Source organism: Anas acuta, chromosome 22 (assembly GCF_963932015.1).
Source record: "Anas acuta chromosome 22, bAnaAcu1.1, whole genome shotgun sequence".
NCBI lineage: Eukaryota > Metazoa > Chordata > Aves > Anseriformes > Anatidae > Anas > Anas acuta.
In genome coordinates, this window is record NC_089000.1 from 7479677 (window position 1) to 7499109 (window position 19433).

The following is a 19433-nucleotide window of genomic DNA, read 5'->3' on the forward strand; positions in this document are numbered from 1 at the left end:
GGCACATCCTTCAGGAACACAGACTGGGGACTGGTGAGCAACTGGGGACCTGCGGCTGGGGCCTCGGCTTCACACTGCCCGAGACGATGTTGTCCTCCGGACCTGCCCGCCCGGGTTGTGCCCTGGCTCCTTACCAATGAGTGCAAGAAGGAACAAGCTCTAGAGAAAGGTTTCTCTTGGCATACGGCTCTATGGGAACAGAGAAGTTGCCTGCTCTAAGCCCTATGTGGTAATGTAACCAAAGGCAAGGGGTGAAGACGTTCCCCAAAGGTAAGGCTGGCAGGCACACCCAGGAACCCGGCCCCTCTCACTTCCCCAGGCAGCCTGCTGCCATCGAGAGCATGGAAAACATCCAGCTCCTTTGTTCCCATGCCCAAAGTCACAGGAACAAACACCTCCTCTGCTGCTGTCCACACGGTCAGACCCTGCAGACCCAGGAAACACGAGGATGGGGACAGGAGCAGCAGTGCAAGCATGAGAGCCGCGCTGCTCCATCGTGCACGGTGGCGCAGGGCGAGCTCCGGAGAGCTGGCTGTGCTCCGGGTCGGGCTGCGCCGTGCTGCGTGCACGGGCACCTACACACAGCCTGCATCAACACTGAGACAAAGAGACATGCCCAAGGTCACGCAGCTGATAACAAGACCCAGCGCAGATCCCAGACGTCCTGCATCCCAGTCCCCTTGTCAGCCGTGATAACTCTTCATTTTCTTCCTCAGCAACTCATGTATACGATTAAGTTCCACCGGTGCATACCAGTGTCACCGAGCGACACGGACGCACTCCCTGCCAGCTCACAGTTATTTGGCGTTTGTAAGGCAGGTGATGGGAACAGCAGACATCTCCAACGTTCCCATGTACCAACTGACAAGAAGGAAAAAAAAAAGATTTGATGGGTGAATGCAACAAGTCCCCTGCTCGCTGCACGGCGCAGTGCGCACAGAGCAGTAAGGCAGCAGCCACCCCTCGGAGCGCAGGGCATCTCCCACCTGAGCCAAGCTTTTTAATAAATGAATAAAACAAACCAAACATTTTGGTAAACCATCTTGTTTGTGCGTACACAGGCTCAGGTGAATTAAGGCTGACAAGCCTACCCTCCGTGAGCCCCCCCTTGGCACCGTGCAGGACAGCGGCGGGGCTGTGATGGTTTCTCCAGCAGGGCCCCCGCTGCCACTCTGCTTATCTGAGCCACAGACCAGCGCACGACCACAGGCAAGTTACTTCTCTCTTTATTGCTGTTTCTTTTATCACCTTTTTTTTTCTCATGTTAGGCCAGTGATGGGATCTTAGGCCACCTAATTTGACAGATCAACATGTCAAAGCTTATTTGGGAGAGGAACAGAGCCTGCTTCGCAGCAGCATTCATTTCACCATGAGCCTGTATCACCTTGCACGTTGGGACAGTGATTCCAGACAGGACTGGCACAAGAGCCAAAATACAAACTAGTAATTTATATAATTATATTTCTTAATTTCTGTATCATCATAAAAAAAAAGTAGTGCAGTAAACTGCTCTCAGATGTCAGTGCAAAACCAAACCAGAAGCGTTCAGTAACACCAGTAAGAAATGAATTCCTCTGTGCCAAAATTTACATCAGAAAAAAAAAAAAAAAAAATCAGGTGTTTACCCTGGCAGTGCTACAACTTTTCTCTATGAACTTTGCAAAACTTCATCCCCAAATGGATTGACTTCTACATTATCTGACATTTCCTCATTAGCTTCTTTCCTTTCTCTCCTTTCTTCGCAAAAAGGCCCTTGAGTCTAACCATGTCAGAAGTCTCTGAAATTTGACAGATCTTACATTTCTAGCTCATTTTCTAATGAGTTTGTACATCAGGACTGATTAGTGTAATAAGGAATTCATGAAGCAAATAAATGTAACATGAAGACACCTTGAACAGGGGAAAGAAAGAGCAAGTCAAATATGTTGAGAAAAGGTCTGGCCTTTTTAACCTTCATTTAATCGTTATGACAAAGACACTTCATCAAAGAGACTTGGCAGGTATTTGGACTTTGTGTGCATAAATACCGGGCTTTGAACTTTTTCTCCCCTGCATTACCCAGGAGATCCCATCATTAGCCTAATTTAGGCAACTTCTTATCAAACAAAGCTTTTGCTAACCATCTAGTGACCTGCTAAACAAGACTTAAGTACTGCAAAGGAATGAAATGCATCCGTGGTGACCAGCTGGCAGGGCACCTGCCACGCCACCGGCGTTGCTTCTTGGCCATTTCGGCGTGCTCTCACCGTGTGAATCAGCCGGCAAACTTTCTCAGTTCACCAAAAATCATCAGCAAATTCGCGTTGCCTCCGTTAATGTAACTCTCAGCTAACCCTGCCGAGCAGAAGCACAGCAATGTTTTTTCCACAATAGGTACTGCTTCCCCACAGGAAAAAAAAAAAAAAAAAAAAAAAAAAAAGAACATGCTCACTGGTAAAGCACATCTCGAGAGTCACTTGCATTTTGTTTTCACCATGTCCAGTATCACTTTTCTGTCATCTTTCACTTAGCTTCTACTAGAGCTGAGGACCCTCATTCCCCAAAGTTATCTGAGCCAAATAAGCTTGCACGAGGACAATTTCCTTCTGGATACAAATTTCTTCATGGAGAATTGGCACAGAGCAACCACCCAGATGTTTGGATCCTTTGGGAAGGAAATACCAGTATGGTTTCTAATTTTTATTTATTTTTATCCCCAGAAGAAAAATAGGCTTTTTGGAATAGAAGCAGATTTCACGTCTCTGCTGAAGAAAGCATAACTTGGAGAGGGTTGCGTGGAGAGCTCGCCCGGGGCTTTCTGAGCGGCTTCAGTCCGGGAGCTCCTCCAGGATGTGGCTCAGCAGGAAGCTGTGCACCCGCTGGAGTAAAGTGTGACAGCATCTAAAACTAATGGGCAGTGGTTCTGCTAGGTATGTTGGATGAGTGAAGTGAAAATCAGGAGGGTTTCAGGATCCAGATCTATTTCACTGCTGGACAGCAGTGGAAGGGGCTCCACGAGCGGTCAGGGATCCCTCAGTGCTGCTCGCCCAGCTGCCATCGCTGCTCTCCCCGTCTCACCCTGTGCAGTATCGTCGGGGCTCCTTAGGAAGCTGCAAGAAGATTCTTCTGAATGGGGGCTGTATGTGAAATAGTTCAAAAGAGCCCTTGTCCTGCACAGACTAGATCTGCATGGGAAGTTATGGTTTTGTTCTTAGGAAGAAAGCAAAAACCCACAAGAAAAAAAAATATATTAAAAAAAAAAAAAGAAGAAAAAGAAAGAAGCCAAAGAAACCTCAAAAAGTTCAAAGGGTGTTTCATCCGCGTCTCAGTCCTCACGAGTAAGGACCCCTTTGTCATCTCTGGGTGACTTCTCCCGCGAACGCGATGCGCACAGAGACTCTCAAGAGGAGTTACACCAAAACCACTCTGCCTAAGCCACGCTGCAGATTCGCCACGCGCTGCAGAACTCTCGGGCTGGTTTTGTTCCCGCACCGACCACCGCTGCTGACACCGAGCTGGGCAGTCCAGGAGAGCCCTGACCTAAGGCAGCGCCTCGGGCTTTGAGCAGCCTGGGGATTCAGGGCCTGCATCTCCTGCAGTGAGAGCCACTGCCTCTCAAAGTGCTGGAAGTAAAAAAGTTAAACTAAAAAAAAAAATAAATTAATTAAAAGTTATTCTAAATCTGATTCTCTTTGAAATTACAAATTTTGGTTTTGAGGTTCTTACTGCTAATACATTCAGCTGATGTATGTGGAAAACTCACTATGAACTAGCGCCAAAATGCTCCCCCTCTTCCCACTTCTTGCTTTCTGCACCCTTTTGACTCATTTGCTCCAGCCAGTTCTTTCCCCTTATTCTCCTTTTGCATCTGACATAGTCTGCATCTTCACCCATCCGCTTTCCATCACCTCAGCTCCCTCTCTGCAGGTTCTGTGACGCCCTGGCCCAAGCCATCACGCTTTGCCTTGCACTTTTGCAGACATGTACCTACCTCGTCACTGAATATTACAAAAGAAAAACTATTTCCTTCCTCGCACAGCTGCCCTGGCTATAATACTATTTGTAAACTTTTCATAGACAGTCAAGCTTGCATCATTTCAAAAAAAGGAAAACCGCACACTGCAGGTTCACACAGGCTGACGTGCTGCGGGGCTCACCGTGCACTTCAGCCTTTTTTTTCCTTTCTTACAGGTCACACTTTTAGAGAACTTGAATAAGGAGCATTGCTATGGTAGCAGGTAACAAACAAGATGGCATTTTCCAGAAAACCAAAGGAAAATCAATACAAGGAAGATACAAGAAGATACAATCAATTCAAGAAGTAAAACACGGAGATCATCTAAGCTAGTAACAGGATACCGGGGAAAACGTCTCCAGCCATTTTGGCATAACAAATCATTTATAATATATATGATAAAAACAAGGTACAATATAATTAGCACAGAGTTGGCAGGCTTCCAGCATGCTGAACTAAATAAATGATTCTGCATTTGCTTTATAGCATCGAGAACTATTTATATTGTCATCACGATGCCTGAGGGATAACTCTTTCCTGGAGTAACTCGGCATACCACAGTAGTGCAGCACGGCCTTTCATTTTTAACTCAGGCCCCCCAAACTGCAGCTCCAATTCAGCTCCTTTCGCTGCTTTTGCGCCGCTCCCACGCACTTTTGCAGAAACCACAGCAAGGCTGCAGGAGCACGAGACGGAAGCCTCTCGGTCTCCGATCCCACGGAGCCGGGGCTGGACAGAGGCTTTTGGTAAGAGCTAGCACGAGAAAATACACTTCCCAGTTTTTCTCCTTTTGGCCAAAGTGGCCAGCCAGTGCTCTTTTTCTCTTTTTCCCCTACATTCACTTCCAGTAGCCAAATGGAAAAGAGAAATTTCATAGCATTAAAGCAAAAGCTTCCCTATATTTTTCTGAATAGCATCCATCTGCCCACCCTCTGCAAAGACACAAAAGCTCCTTTTTGGGACCTTAGCTTTGAAAGCTTTGAAATGCTCCACCGCAGGGAACCCCCTCCTGGTTTGCCCCCTGCCCAGCCCACCCTGCAGCACCCACAGACAGCAGCGCCCTGTCCGTGGCCTCTGTACGGCCGTGTGACACCAGCCAAGGTGAACTTCCAGGTAATTCCACCACATCACCACTTCTGTTAATAAACTTCTTGAAATGGCCCGACCACACGGAGCAGTTTTACCGCAGCAGCAGAAACATCAGCGGCTGCCCAGGGGAGCAGGCGCCTACGGACGCCTTTTTCCCAGGGCAGAGCCGATGTGCACGGGGCTCTGGCTGCCAGCAGCTTACCCAGGGGAGGCAGAAATAGCTGTGAAATCGCCCAAAAGCTGCTGGGGGCAAAGACCAAAGCTAACTAAAAGGGAGGACCCCCCATCATTGAGGCGGTTCTCATTTTGACCTCAGTTACGTGGACACCAACCCAAATTTAAAAGCCCTCTGCAAACTCTGCCAGGCACAGGCTCCCTTTCTTGGTTGGCAGGTGATTAAAGGGTTTCTGTGTTTAAACACAAGTTTTGGAAAAATCCTTTACAGAAAGCCTACACCTTTGAGAGAGTGCGCGGCGATGAGGTGGAAGACAAGCACACACCACTGTCCCGTCAGGCCTGGCATTTTGTGTTTTGCTCTGATTTGAGAGAAAGCTGAAAGGACACATTTACATTTTAAAAATATCTGTGAAAACTCTCAGTCCAAAACTAAGCTGATGGTCCAAAAAAATAGCAGCACAAACCTCCCTTGGTGAGACAAGCACCACGGTAACACAGCAGAGCGCTGGGTCGGGGCAGGACCAGCCAGGTCCAAGCCCTCGCTCTGGGTGAAAACCGTGGGGCCTGAGGGACCAGAGCCAAACACCCGTCGGGTTCGTGCAGTCCAGGCTCACACCGTATCAAACCTCAGATTCAGGCTCCACACTTGCAGCAAGAGTGATTGCTGAAAGGGGACATCACCTCTCCCCCCCGGCCACCAGCAAATTAACTGGTGTCGTTTCAATTCATGAAATGCAAGGGCAAAAGGGACTGCTGTGGTTCTCCAGGCTGACCTCCTGTACGACAACACTTCCTCAAATTAATTCCTGTTTGGTACACGCAAACCTTTCAGGAGGCGTCCAACCTCAGTGTTTAAATTGTCAGCAATAGTCAAACTTCCTCGAGTCACTGGCAAATTGTCCGAGCGCGGAAACTGTCCCAGGCGTTTTTAAGAACACGCTCAGCAAACACCTGGCAGAGACAGAGCCGCGAGGTTTGTCCCACAGCTGCCCGGGAGGACAGACAAGGTGATCCTCCAGCTCCCCCTCCCTTCCCTGTGTTCTTTGATTCCCACTTTTTTCTTCCCAAATAATGCTTGCACTACATCAGATGCTGTCACACTTTTAGTCTATCCAATGGAGCTTTGCTGTCAGGTAAGCGCTCAGAGATGGCAGTCCTGTCACCTCTTCACTTTCTCTTCATTAAACTAAACAGATCGAGCTTCTGGAATAACAGGCAAACTGTTTATTTCTACGTTTATAGTTACACGTTTTCGTTAGAATTTATGCATGAAGGTTTATGTTACAAAGCAACAAAATGTGTTTTCTGTTGTTTTTTTTTTTTAAGCCCATTTCACAATGAAATCCAGCCCCTAATCATCAACTGAGAATAGCAAAACAAGATGTATTATAATCCTCTTTATTTAAACGTTTTGATTAAATTAAACTTGAAGATACTACAGTAGGGGCTTTCCCACTGCTCTCAGCTGAAAGAGGGAAGAAACGAACTGGCTTTAAAATGAAACAGGTTTCTGCTCTGACTGACTGCAAGTTACAGGATGTTGGTAGTGAACCAATTAAAACACATCTTAAAACGATAAATACAAACCAAATGTACATTATCGGCATGTTCAGCCTTTTGTTTCTTAGTTCTATTTTGTATCTGCTTATAGCAATCATATGTGTTTTGAAGGAGGGGGAAAATCAAATCATTTTAGGAAATAATAAATAAAGAATTCAGTGGAGGAAACAAAAGAGGACTGCATTTATTCAAACATAAAACAAACCATGCCTTCGGAGGGCAGGGTGGAAAAGAAGCCACAATGTTCCTGGATCGGGGGGCTCAGAAACATCCAGACAACAACAAAAAATCCATCTCAGTTTAAGACAGCGGTGTGGCACCTAGGGAATACGCTGCAGAGCGAGGAATGTGCTGTGCATACCCCTTCTGCCTGCATCCTCAGCACGAGATGTCCGGGCACGGTCAGTGAGGAATTGCCATCTCTGCCGTGCCTTTCAGCTGCTCTTTTCGCTCAGAAAGAGCCCTCACCTACGGCTAAGCGAGGAGGTGCCTAGAGGCAATGCATTTCCTCTTTTCCTTCCACAACTGCATTCTCTCCTGGCAGTTTGTGCTTTGCTTTTCACCACCCCTGAGACATTGCAGGTTCCTTCCTAGCTCAGCGCTGGGCTCCCCCGAGCCACACCAGCTGTGCGGGGTCAGGATGCTTACCTGCTGCCCCTCTTCCCGAGACATCAGCTTCTTGAGATGCATCTTCTCATCCCTGCTACTTATTTTGTCTCCTGAAGCACAGCAACCTGCCTTCTGATGGGCATGGTATCTCTAGTTAACCCAGCATTAATCCTCAGGATTAATTAATGCATCAGAAGGAGCAGCGTGATGTTGCCAGCCTGGATTTCCCTCCCATTTCCAGCAGGACGTTCACGTTCGCACAAGCACCAGGAGACTGGTGCCAGAAGGGTGCTGGCATCTCCATCACTTCTCTACAGTGCAACGAGGGGGAACAAAGTGTCTGTGCTTACAAAAATAAAGTTACGCCAGCTACAAGCGTTCACCATTTTCACAGTAAAATACACATAAATTTCACAAGCGAAAGTGTTTCACTTTTCACAAGTCCCAGAAAAACAGATTTATCTGCCTTTATTCTCCCTAGGCCTGCTTTCCCAAGGCATGGCTTTTTTTTTTTTTTCCCCTTATTGATCTGCCCCCAATCCCATACCCCAAGCGGATTCCTCGTAATGAGAAACTGCAGAAAGTTTGCACAATTTTTTCATTATTTGAGGCTGCAGGTAAGTAGCTGCATAGTCCTGTGCTTAGTGGAAGGAAGTATTGAAAATCTCCTTTGCTATTCCTTGTTTCACGGTTTATAACGTGATACTTATAAATACTTTGGTAGCAGATTAAGCTCCAGAGAAATGAAAACATTTAAAAAAGAGCACAAAGCCTGCAAGTGTCCAAATGAGGGACCAGAAACTCTGCTTTAAGCTCCAGGAGGGGGTTTATGAGATGTAGTGCCATGTGCCATACAATACAAGATAAACATCTGTTGTTATTTCAGTAAACTTAAATCAGATGTTAAGCTTTTTCCGCAGGGGGATAGTGGCACAAAGAAAGATCTTTTTTTTTTTTTTTTTTCTTACCAAGGTGGCCATACCCTGTGCTGGGAGAAGTGGGAGAGGATTTTGGAGAGGACTTAAATAAATACTGTTAAAGCAGTGCGGTGGCGTGAAGTGACCTGCTGCACCCCCGGCCCTACCCAGGCCTTCAGCCCTGAATTTCTGCCCGGACATTTGCTAACGGGGAGGCCAATGCTGCGAGCACAGAGGATGAGGTACAGCACTGGTACTTGCTGAAGAGCAAATCCAAAACTGGATGACCACAATGGAAAGGTCTTTGTGAGCTCTGGTGGCTTTTCTGACCTCCTCGCCTCCCTGGGCTTACACCAATAAGGATGGAAGCCTCTGGTTTGGGATTAGCGTTTCAAACCAGAACGCTAGTATTTCAAACAAGCTGTCAGACTCAGTTTCTCACTGCCACCAGAAGGACAGCTTATTCCACGTGGGCTGGGGACGAGCTGTGGCAGCATCAGGGCAGCTGCTGGACACCCACACGCCTCCAGCCCCAGGGAAAGCAGGGCTGCAGCGAGGGGATGCGCACCCACTGGTCCCCAGCAGGCAGAGGAGGTCGTGCACTTGCCCACACCGAGCTGAAATCCAAGTGAGAAGGCACTGCCCATTTGCCATGGGGAACCCACGACAGCTTGCCATCAGTATCACGCTTTGAGTTAACAGCATCAAATAGCTCGGTTTTATATGCAGTATCCCACATCTTAAATCGTAAGGAATCAGTCTTAATTGCTAACTTTGACAGCTGTCTACTTTCCTCATTACACACGGTGAGCTGGAAGGTACAGCTCAGTTAATATTCCAAGCTGGTTCTGTTTTCAGCGTATTAAAAGGGATCTTATATCCCCAGCACCAGACAGCATATGGAGCTCAGCTCTCCGAGCCTTAGGGTAAAACTTCCAGGGGTTATGCTGGACCACTGGAGATGTTGTAAAAAGGAAATTTTGCAAGGTACAGTTCCAGGAGCTGGGCTTGCTTGTGTTTCTCTGCACAGTGGTTACCGGCAGCGCAAATGAACCATAGACCAAATGCAGAGCTCCGGATAAAGTAACAGTAATCTGCCTTTGTGTCCAATTCCAGATGTATTTCTGTTCAGCTTTTAATTCGGAAATTTTGTGGCATAAAGCGATTTAACAATGCACTTTTAATGACCCAATATATATATATCTTTTGTTTCATTTTTATTTACCTTAGCAGCATACTAAAACATAACCAGCATACTTCAGTTTTTTACATTATATTTTAATTAGTGTTTTTTTTATATATGAAAGACAAAGACGCTACTCAGTACAAACACACATCTACTGTGCTGCATTTCCCAAGGCGTATAATTTAATACCCAGAACACCGAGTCTCTCTCCATCAAAGTTAATACTCCCTGGCCAGGCCTTGCTCCGTCTGGTAGCCGGGTTTTAGAGCAGAGAACAACGCTTGTTGTTCTTCCAGAAGGACCTGACGGTTTATAAACTCAAGAAACTTCACACAAGAATTAGTGTGGCTGTGAAAGGAACCCAGGGCAGGCAGATGTGCCTCACAGCTAGTTAAAAATAATAATAATAAAACCTCCTAAAATTAATAGATCTATGTTTGATAAGAATGCAAGAGAAAAGAACAGAGCTTCTCCCAGAACGGATGCTGAGCGCTGCCCTCAGCACTGTGTTGCACGTTCATCTTTCTGTATTTCCCTAAATATTTTCAAGTCGAAAACCCCTCCCAAGGCCAGGAGCGGAGGCTCCCAGCAGCAGAAGCAAGATGCCCATTTTCCTGCAGCACAAAGCCGACCACCCCAGCCTGTCCCATTCCACTGGTCTTGTCCTCGGCACTCCTTGCAGCACTGAAGTGGACCAGGAGAGCCGAGGAGCAGCCAGCACAGGCTGCCCCTCAAAAGCCAGCTCGGGCCCGGAGCTCCTCCAGGCTGCAGGCTCAGGCTGCTCGTCCCCATCCGTAACAGCTCGGCCATCCACGGTTTTAATCCCGTGCAACATTTATGGAGCATTCCTTTCCTCCTCCTCTGAAGCAAGTGCAAATACTGCTTGGCAGAGAAGGGCTGCCCGCAAGGAAGGAGTTCCTCGGGGCAGCTACACCAGAACTCGAACTAACCATAACATCACACGTCTGAATAATACTGTGAAAAATATATAAAATATGTTATGGCATTAAAAGTTTAAACATCATAAATCTCGAGCGCGCTATTTACTGGGCTGCGGAGGTGACAGAAACAACATTCTGAAGTGGAGCGAGGAGGGAACAGAGGAGGGGAAAGAGGAGGGAGCGCGGAGCCAGCGCACGGGGAAGCCCCCGGGGAGCGGGGGGAGCGCGGCTCGGAGGCAAACTGCTTGGGCAAGGGGTGGTCAGGAGAGGTGAGAAAGACAACGACCAAAATCAGGTTGGGATTCAAAGGAAACGAACATCATGCACGTAAAGGCAGCTCCTCCGGGCAGGTCACTGCTGCCCTGCTGAAGCTCCCCAGCCACGCCAGCATTTGCACGGGGATGACACAGAAAAGCGCAGCTAACGGTGCTGGCTGCAACATTTGCTCCAACGCTGGCCAAATATCAAGATAAATTTGGAGTTCAAGCTTGGATCCAAAAAAACATTTCGTCAATTTTCGAGTCGGAACCTCGCTAAAATGTCAAATTGCTTTGAGCTTCTGTCCACGTGCTGTGTTACTGATTTATTGCTCTCGGGCTCTGCGCTACAGTTCAGCAAACAGAATATTTAAGGAGTCACTGGGAGAAACATTAAAATGAGCAACTGCAAACTCTGCAGGCTGTCAGCCCAAACCTCAGATAAGTTAGTCGGGGTCATGATGGCAGAGAGGTGCGTTTCTTTGTTTTATTAGGGTGGTGCCAGTGATGCTTTTTATTATTGTTTTATGTATTTCTATACTTTTAGGTGTCTGGCTGCATATGCAAGCTTTCAGCAAGCAATCAAGAACCCGACTTGTTTGCTCCTCGGAGCCAGTCATTCATAAAGCCCCCTGTAAAACCATCCCTGCCAGGACTCCTGTTCCCCCGCCTCTCTCAGCAAACACCGCTCACAGGTCGAGCACCTCACAACTGGGGTGACGCCGTCACGCATCGGGGCCGAGCACGCAGAGCCCAGCGAAACCCCGACACATCGCACACGTGGGCAGCGGCGATTTCTCACGCAAACCAGCTTCTTTGAGTCATAATTCAGCACAAATTCAATTTTCATCCGTAACTGTGAATTTTTCTCGCTTTCGTAGCTTCAAGTCAGCTCATTAACATTACTTAGACATCGTTTTTATAGTTGAATTATACCATGTTTATACTGTGGAATTCCATTACTTAATTGCTTCACTACTGGAAATTTCAGTGGGGTTCTCATTTTTCGCATAAATCTTGAGAATAAACATGTTTCTGTATTTCTCTTAATTAAGTGCATATTTCATAAAAATAGCCAACACAGACAAATTAAGCAAAGCATCATTTGTTTAATCAAATGGGAAACTCATGCCGCATGTAAATGGGGAAACTCCAAAAGCTTTGGTGTTTGCTTCCGGTAACTGCCAGGGCCTGGGTATTCCTCCAGGCTACCCAAATCTGCTCGAGCCTCCAAAAATGCCCTGCAGGCAGCACGGCTGGTCTAAAACAGGGATGATGACACCCATAATGTGAAGGGGAGAGAGCCCAGGGAAGGAAGCGCCTGGGCCAGTCCCTCTGCAAGGTCGGTCACATCCCTGTTTTGCTGCACATCAGGCAACCCAAATGTCTGAGGTTCCTTGCTGATGCACCGCCTCTCTCCCAGGAAATCTGCTCTGGATTCAGGTTGTTTTATCAAGGCTTTTACCTAGAAAAAGGGTAGAGGATCTGTTTGGTTCACTGTTGTGGCAGTGGGATTTCTTGTAATTTTTTTTTCTTTTTAGGGGATCACTGTGTGGACAAGTGACTGGGTTATGGGGCTTTAAAAAAATTGGTAGCACACAGGGACAACAACACAACATTTTCCCATTCCTAGCATAGAAACAGCACACAGAGACGTTCTTGCAATGATGAGGAGAAACAAGAAGTGAAAGTAGGAAAAAAAAATCCTTAATTTTAGGCCAGTGGTGAGAATATCTTTTCTTTTAACTTAAATTTGCTTCCCCTTCTGCACAGAAGTTTTTGCAACTGTTTTGAAGTTTAACAATGGATAAAATAAAGCTTTGAAATTAATAACTGTGACAATTACTCAAAATTTTAAAAGCTGTTTTACACCCTGACTTCATCCCCCAGTGACGATGCTTCCCCTTGCTCTGGGGCATGGAGCTGGGAGCACCCTCACAGCCGCTGCCTTTGGGTAGCTGTGCCCTGCTCGGCAGCGTGCCGTGTTCAGGCTCATGAATGTTTCCTGAAAGATCCTATTTTGAGCACCGTTTTATTCAGACATCAAAACCATTTAGAAATTATCACCTGCCTTGGCAGAGCAGCGGCAGCCGAACAATGCAAGCATCTGGATTCCGCGGCCGTGTCGGCCGTGGCAGCTGGCACCGAGCGCTCGGCCTCACTCATCGCTTTCTGAAACCCGGCCAGATTTGTACTTCCTAAATGAAACCTGGCTGCACAGCGACATTTGGTTCCATGCAAGTCCTGGAGGAATCGGGTGATTTATGGAAACCAGCAACTCGCCCCTGAAGCCCGCACTAAGCAATAATCGATACTTTATCAATATTTTTAATATGGCATTACGGACTCTGATATTTCTTCCACCGAGACATCGCAGTGCCATAAATAATCTCCCTCCCATAGCAGAGGAAGGTCCAGCTGCAGCACTGCCCCCCAGGATCAGCGTGCTGGGAGCTGTGGCTCACCTCATGCGCTGCACCAGGAGAGCACCGCGGGTAGCGGCCAGGCTAAGGAAGGCGCCTTCCCCGGGTACTTGCAGGTATCAGAGAACAAGGCACAAAATATGAGCACTTTTCTGACCTTTCTTCAATAATGATTATTTCTTGAGGCATGCACACATCGTGATTCACCTTACTGCTGGATTGCTCAGCTATTTCCCTGTAAAGCCAGCGCCACTAATGCGGATAACTTACATGAGTAGTTAGAAAAATGCCTAAACCTGAGCACAGACCATGCTAGCTTCATTTGAGAAGTGCATTCTCTAGGTTTCATAGCTGAACAGGTGGAAAAAAAAATCTTGTTTTAACTAAGAAAAGATGGCATCAGGAAGGAATTGATCCTACAAGACTGGCACCCAATATCCTCCATGCCCATGCACCAAATGCTGCCGATCTCCTCTTCTGGACACAGGAAGTGTCTCCGGCTGGTACCACACGCCCCACGCGGTGTAACCTGTGAGATCAGCTCTTGCCTTTGCCCCGTGTTTCTGCACGCAAGCAGGGGTCTGCCAAGCAAAGCTGCTGCAATTTCTAAGGGACTAGAAAGGGAAACATCAGTTCTAGAGGCCAGAGAAAGTGGCACACTTTGATCAGAGACCTAGCTCAAGTACTTTGCAGATCAAGCTTGGTTTTCAGACGGGTATTTTTCTAGTTTTAAGGTGGCAGCTAGCAGTGAGGGCAATGCTAAGCCTCCCAGGCCCAGTTTTGGAGGGTCAAAGGTCACACCAGTTTCAGCTGCATTCACAAAATCCCAGTGCTTCCCAACAACTTCACTCTGCTTAAAGCAAACCAGCAACAGGCTTGGAAGCCAGATGGGAAAGGGTAGTGAGAAAGATTTGGCAAAACAGCATCTACGTAACGCAGAGAAAAGCTACTTTAAGAGCTGTGCCTTTTTCTCTTTACCTCCTTTATTTCTATTTCTACCTGCTCCTGAGAGCATGAAGTAGGCAGGTGGGAGAGCAGGGCACCAAAGGCAGAGGACCCCCCCTGGAGCCACTCCGTGTCCAGCTGACACTGACATCTTTCCCCTTAGCTCTAGCATCTTGCATTCAAAATTTTGCTCTTCATCAGCTGTAGCCATAAAATCCAACACCCCGGTTAATCCGACAGCACATTAAGTTTTTGTCCCACGACACCGAAAATAACAAAAGCTGACACGATGAACCAGCAGACACACCGATGAGTTTCTCCATTTCTTGACAAAATAGCCCATTTGAAATGGACTTCAGGACATCGGAAATCAAGACATGGAAAACCCCAAAGCTTCAAGTTTAGCTCATATGTTCTTACTGATACCTGCAGCGCGAAGCTGCCTGTTACAGGCAAAAGCAAGGGGGGATCACATTGCTGGAGCCTTTTGCTGCTCTGGTGGAACTGATGGTTTAGGTTTTTGTGGCTGGCTTCCTTATCCATGCAGGGATGCCCCTTGTAAAAGAGCTGGTTCTGAACAGCTGAGAGCTCTGTAATAGCCGAAGCAGCCCCTAACCTACCTTTACCAAAACAGCACTGCTACATGGTGCGTTTTAAAGGGAACAAGACATACAATAAAACTTTTATTTCCAGCAGGCTCGGTTGCTTCCTACACATCTGGGCAGTAACCGGGGCCGCACACCAGTGCAGCGAGGGCTGTGCTCCTGACGGGCACATGGCAGTAATGGAACACCGATACTGCTCGTAAACCCCACGTTCAGCGTGTTGGCACGGAGATGCCTTTCACCTCATCCCACGTGTAAAGTCCTCTCCCCTCAGAAAAGCTCTTCCTCCCGCAGAAACCCTCCGCGGCGTGTAAAGGAGCCGGCGGCCGCGGCTTTCAAAGCCAACCCCCAAGTATTATTCCATTTTCCGCTGAATAAAAGTATTGAGGACCCTTTGTCAGGGAGGAGCGAGGCCGGCCGCCCTCCTGCTCACAATGCCACTCTGTTCGGTGGGCTGCAGAGGGGAGTTGCCCGAGAGATCCCAGCGGGGTCCAGCCCGGCGCTGCCACCGCTCGCGGCAGCCACCGGCCTCCTCCACGCTTCCCTTGGAACGAGGGGCGCCTGGCGGGGCCAGGAAAGAAGAAAGAGCGATTCCTTACCAAAGCCACCCCCAGAGCAGATCGGGGCAGTAGGGCAGGGTCAGACCCCAGACCCCCGCCTGCAGCCCCGATAGCAGGTTTTTGGCAGCCCGACCCAGCTCCGAGGGGACAAGCGAGGACCTGGAGTCACGGGCGGTCTGAATTCCGAAATTCAGAAAAATAGGAAATGAGGTTCACTGTGTAGCTGTGCTCCCCACACCTGATATTTGGGGGAGGAGGGGGCGGCTTCAAGGGCCGTTCACAGAACTTCTGTGAAATATTTCATCTACGTGTGTGGGTGAGGAGCCCCAGGACCACGCTGCGTGCTTGCTCTGTAGCGATGCTCGTGAACGGAGGTGCATGAACCTGCCGGGCTGATCCCTAGGTGGGAGAGGTGGTGCAGCACAGCACTCACTTTTGGAATGATTTTTCACTTGGGCTCCATGTTATTGGGCCACATCACAGAGGTACCAGCTTATACCTGCTGAGAACTGCCCCATTACAGTTAATTTCTCATCTAAAGTGGAGCTGAATTCTTATTTCCCTGTTCTTTTTTTTTTTTCTATGAAGGATAAAAACACTTTGCATAAGCAACAAGCAAGCTTCAGAAACAAAGTGCACTCTCTTGCACAGAAACTAAAAGGTTTGCCTTCATCAAACAACTGCAATTTAAAAAACCCCTCCATGCAGAGATGTTCTAACACGTTATCTTCAGGCAGGAAACAACCCAGACTTTAGCACGCACAATTTAGAGTTCTTCTACTACCTTTAAGTGTTTGGGGGGGGAAACAATCTGTTTTGATAACTCCTGACATTAAACAATGATAAATAATTAAATATGTTTAACTGTTTCATTAACTAAAGATAGATTGAGAGCGCTCCATAGATAGAATATAGATCAAAAAGCCTGAGACTGGCTGTAAATTCCCCTGATGTTTTATGACACCATTTGTATTCTGTCACTCACTAGCTTTATGTATAGTCCAAGCTGTGAACTGAATACCCCATTCAGAAAGCCACTCACTCTGCATGTTATTGCAATTTAATATTTTCACACACAGACACATCATTATCTTGGAACCTGACACTGCAAGGAGAATTCAGTAATTTTTCAAGAGTGCTTTTTTTTGTTCTAATGCGAGCACTGAGGCACAAGATTGATCTAAATGACCACTCTTCCAATATTTAGTCTCTAGATAGATAGATCAGCAGGTAGATATTTGTCTGTGTTTTCATGGATTCTTCTCATTTCAAACATGTATGGATGCAATTTCACTGGAAGAACTAAAAAGAAAGATTAAGAATCTGTCATTACTCACAAGAATGCCCCTTACATAGTTACAGCTTGAGACTGAGAACCAGATATGCATATATTGACAGTCGAGTCCTCAAGGCTGTCTCTTCAGTCTTCAATTACTGAGACGTGACTATGGGACGGGATTTTGCCGCTGACGCTGGGATCCTGGAGGGCAGCGACCACACATTCCTCGAGGCCGGGTGAGTAGAATCAGCCACATCAGCTCTTCAAGTTACAGGTAAAAATATGTATTTATCAATATTTTAAGAGCCGGGTCACATCAGGAAAAGGACTTTAGAAGTAGAGACAAAGGCACAGCTGATTTGATCCATGCAAACAGGTCTATCGCACGCCGGACCCTTGGTAGCTAATCATTAACGAGCACTACATACAAACACAGATATAACAAAAATCTTTATATGCAAACAGCATCAATGTCCCAAGGAGCTCAGTGCCTCGAGGGCCTGCTCCAAAGTCCAGTGAAGCCGATGGAAGGACTGCCGTGAACTTGGGCAGGCGCCGGGGCTGCAGGGCCGCCTCGCACGGCTGCAGCCAGGGATCCCCACAAACACCTTGCTGCAAGTGACAAAGGCAGCCCACAGCTCCCTCCGGTCACAAACCACTGCCATCAATGCTCCACATGCCCAGGAATCAGCTGCGGGATGAACCTGACACTAGCGGGCAGGAGGAGAAACAACGAGCGTGCAAGGCTAAAGGCAAAGCTCCCCCGTGGAACCCCCACCTCCTAGGCTTGGGTTGGACGTGAGCCTCGGCCTGCCCCAAAGGAAGCCTTCAGCACTACCACTAAGGAAGAAAAGAGGGTTCCCATCCTAAGCAACTCCCCAGGAATCTTCCATGGGTTCTTGTTTCCTTCACCCAGACAGCACGGCTACAGACGTGCAGAAGGGACCCTTCACAACCTGAGCTCCGGGGCAGGACATTTCTCTGGTCAGCGCCCCGAGAGTTATTTCTCAAAGTGCTGAACAACGCCTTGAAGCAGTTACTGTCCATGGGGCAAAAATAGATTTATAGACGCGTGTTAAATGCACGCTCCTTTTTCTGATCTACTGGAACAGACAGCACTATTACATAAATCAATATTTAGCTGGGGCATTGACTACTGGATCACACGAGAAACTTTCTGATTACGGCTGGAGGCTACGCACGTGAATATTTACACCGAGCCCTCTGTGTTCTGTCAGGATGCAGGGAACTACACATTAACTGGAGAACTACACAAAATTGCTGTTTTATCTGAAATGGAAGTTAAACAGTAATACACGGCTTTAAAGAGGAAATGAAATACATACGCGTAGGTCTAACGCCCGGACCATCCACCTGTCTGAAGCACTGCAAGGAGCCCAGACGCGGGGTTTCTGAAGAATATTTATCAGGGTGATCGCCAGTTCGCTTCACAGGTGCTTTGCTTTAAATCAATACTCATAACCCCCTGACAATAAACTATTGGAGGAAGCAGGAGGCTTTGCCTAAGGGACGGGGACATTCTGCTCGTCTGGAAAACCACACATCTCCCGGAGCCTGAGAAGGCATCGGTAGCTCTCCAGCCACGTCCTCAAGGACATGTCCCTGAAATCAGCCTGGATTTCCTGACGGCTCACCTTTAGCTGCCGCTACCAAGAAGCTGTTAAAATTACTGTACTCGCTAACAGGTGCAAGCAAAACCAGCAGACAAAGGCAGAAATTCCGTTCTGAACTTTATCTGGCTAAATACTTGAAGAGCGCTCTAGCAGGAAGAATTTAAGAACTCCCAAAGTAACAAAGATCTGGTTTTTATTCATTATATATGGGATATACGAGCAGAACTGTTTCTGAGCAGAGGGCTTTTCCAAGTTATCCATGAGGCATCAACTGCTTTTTAAATATGACTATTGTGCCATGTAGGGATTTAAATTTATTTTATTCCTATGTGATAATTCTGAAATAAAACACATGATCACTTGCTCGTTGTGCTTGCTCTCTATTTCACATTTACGTAATAAAATATAAAATGAAACCAGTCCTTTTCTATAAACAGAAAAAATGGTAAAGCAATTTTATACTACATGAACTTCAAGCACAGCCATTTAAAAATTAATTTACATGATTGAGCCCAAAAGGTCCATTCACTGTGAAATAAAAAACACTAAATACTATCCTGGAAGGACAGAGAATGCCAGGCTGCACGTAAACAAAAGCATTTCTTTATGAGCATCTGAGATGGAAATAAAAGATTTTTAGCAAAAACTGAAACTTGCAAGAAAAAAAAAAAAATGATCCAGTAAATTCAGCAAAAGTCTCCCAGTGACCTCAGCGGGAGCTGGAGCAAACCCAAAGATCATTAATGATACGTTTATCCTGAAATCACAAAGGCAGGTACACAAAATCCCTCCCATTTTACAGATGAAGTAGCTGAGGGTAAATTATTTGCTTAAGGCAGTAAAGCTAGTTCATCAGCTCCAGAAAAAGCAGCTCGGGCTTTTTCTGCACCCTAGACTCATCTCTGGTCAGCTAACACTCGAACTTTTGTTTTTGGTTTTGTTTTTTTCTTTTTTTCTTTTCTTTTTTTTTTTTAATTTTCTTAATAGCAGCAAAGTCCCCCACCCCCCACCCCATCACTCTACAACTTTTCCATGCTCTGAGCACAGCCTTGCATCCAACTTTCCATATTTTCTGACAGCCAAAGGCTCGAAGCCCAGCAGCGCAGGGCTGAGGGAACAAACCCACGTGCTGGCCGCAGCCTCGCGCTGGAGGCCAGGGTGCAGCGAGGCCGGAGCCTCACCCCCAGCACAGAAACAGCCCCAAAACCACACTGCAGGGGGCTCGGTGCCACTGCCTGCACCTTGCTACAGCCCAGC

The 19433-nt window shown here is 47.2% G+C and overlaps 1 protein-coding gene across 9 annotated transcripts in view; it reads right to left on the bottom strand.

The window, feature by feature from the left end:
• PRDM16 (PR/SET domain 16) overlaps nt 1-19433 on the bottom strand; it is a 296501-nt gene that overhangs the window by 254260 nt on the left and 22808 nt on the right. The window contains exon 1 of one of the 9 annotated variants that reach the window (XM_068658822.1): nt 16616-19165. The exons of the other annotated variants lie outside the window; for them this stretch is intronic. The gene's annotated coding sequence lies outside the window, so the exon portion shown is untranslated. Of the gene's footprint in view, nt 1-16615; nt 19166-19433 lie in introns of those variants that run through there. 9 annotated transcript variants of the gene reach the window in all.